Source organism: Austrofundulus limnaeus, unplaced genomic scaffold (assembly GCF_001266775.1).
Source record: "Austrofundulus limnaeus strain Quisiro unplaced genomic scaffold, Austrofundulus_limnaeus-1.0 Scaffold238, whole genome shotgun sequence".
In the NCBI taxonomy this organism is placed as follows: Eukaryota; Metazoa; Chordata; class Actinopteri; order Cyprinodontiformes; family Rivulidae; genus Austrofundulus; species Austrofundulus limnaeus.
Window position 1 is genome coordinate 333875 of NW_013952640.1, and position 2103 is coordinate 335977.

The following is a 2103-nucleotide window of genomic DNA, read 5'->3' on the forward strand; positions in this document are numbered from 1 at the left end:
GTAAAGTGTCATTTAGAGACAAAAACTAGCAAGTCAAACAAAGTGTACAAAGACAAGTGTTTAGTTTATTTATTCAAATAATAATGGAAGTGTGAGTGCCACCCAGTGGCCAAAGTTACGTATTACAACACAGGAAACCATTTGTTTATTTGGAAAAGTGAATATAGGCGGACGATTCAATGGAAAACAAAGAACGTTTTTTAAATGAATAAAACCAGCAACAGAACAAAAAAGCTGCTGTTTTCTAACGTTTTATAATTAATGTAATAACACTTGATAACTAAGGAATATTATTGGATTTTGTTACAACCTCACTGTCTTTGTGTTGTAGCTTGTGTGTTTACGCCCTGATTTTTGTAGCTAAAAGTGCAATTTCTCAAACTGTAATATTCACCTGTTTTCCCACTTATTCATCCCAGTTATAAACATACATGAAAAGAGTCAGCAGACCCACAAATAGGAAAATAGAAAACTTTTCAGACACCTTTAATGCACAGCTGCTGCAGATGTTAACTTCCTGTTACAGGATGGCTTAGACCAGCGGTGGGTAATCCTGGTCCTCGAGGGGCGCTGTCATCCATGTTTCACTTGTTTCTCTGAATCAGCACACCTGATTCAATGATTGAATTCCCTTCTCACGTTTTGTCTAAGCTTTGTAAACACTCATTCATTCAAATCAGGGGTGTTGGAGCAGAGAAACCTCTAAAACATGCAGGACAGCAGCCCTTGAGGACCAGCATTGTTCACCTCTGGGTTAGACTATAATCACACTGTCAATTTGCTAAAATGAAAAGAATGAAAAGTCAGCGACACAGTGTTTGTCCAGAGACGATGTTGTGGTCGAGTAAACAGGAAAGAAATGAATAACAGAGTTGCTGAGCTCGGCTCGATTTTTCAGCTGGAACTTTTATCGGACAGGGATCCATTTCTGGCATCCAGACGCTGACATGGCATTTTCAATCAGTGCAAGTTATCAAACAGATAAAAGATAAAAAACCTCCACCTGGACAGATCACACACTCACGGTGGTGATCAAATGTCTCTTACTTATTATTACACTTAGATTTTGTTCTTTTCCTCCAAATGCAAAAACAGCTGAAAATGTCTGCATTCATTGTTTTTTTCTTAGCAGTCAGGCGAGACTTGACTGATTCTTTCTCTGGGTCTGTTTAAAAAAACATGGGAAAAGTTTGTGTGCCTATCACATCCAGGGACTGGTGTGATGATTACATTCATATTTATTGGTTTCTTAGTTTGCAGACTCCTCCAGTCAGTTCAGAGATACAAGTGTGCAGTGCTACAAACTGATTTAAGATCAGCTGAACTCAAATGAGCTCAGTGTGTTTTGTACAAAAACACTTTTATACAGAAAAGACTCTTTGCAGAACTTTTTGAAAAAGTACTTTGCAGAGTAAATGAAACAAGGTGGAGATAAAAAAAAGACAAATCACATGGTTTGCAAAAGGGGACATAGTGATATATACAGCTCTGGTGCTTATCTGATACATACCTGATATCAGGTTCTCAATGGCTACTAAAACATATCAGGTATACACCTGGTACATAAAAAACAGACACTGACCTGGTTTTTACCTTCTTGTAAGATACACTCCTGATCAAAATCTTAAGACCAGTCAAAAAAGTGCAAGAATTTGCATTTTGCACTATTGGATCTTAAGAAGGTTCTAAGTAGAGCTTCACAATGTTAAAAGAAGAAATCAGTGCAAGAGACAAGAACTTTTGAGCAGGGAATTTTCTGAAAACTACATTTACACTCAAACATGAATTTTTCAAAAGTTTAAGACCATAGCTCAAAAAAACCCGATAACCCCCCAAAGAGAAATCAAAGTGTCAAAAAAGGACTCAGTAATGAGRAGCTCCACCATTCTTGTTGATGACTTCAAACAATGGTTTAGGCATGCTTGATGCCAGTGTTTCCAGGAGGCTAGTGGGAACGTTGCTCCAAGTGTTGAAGATGGCTTCACGAAGAGCATCCACTGTCTGGAACTGATGTCCATTTTTGTAAACTTCCATCCCCAAATGTTCTCAGTTGGGTTTAGATCCGGGGAACATGCAGGATGGTCCAAAACAGTGATGTTATTC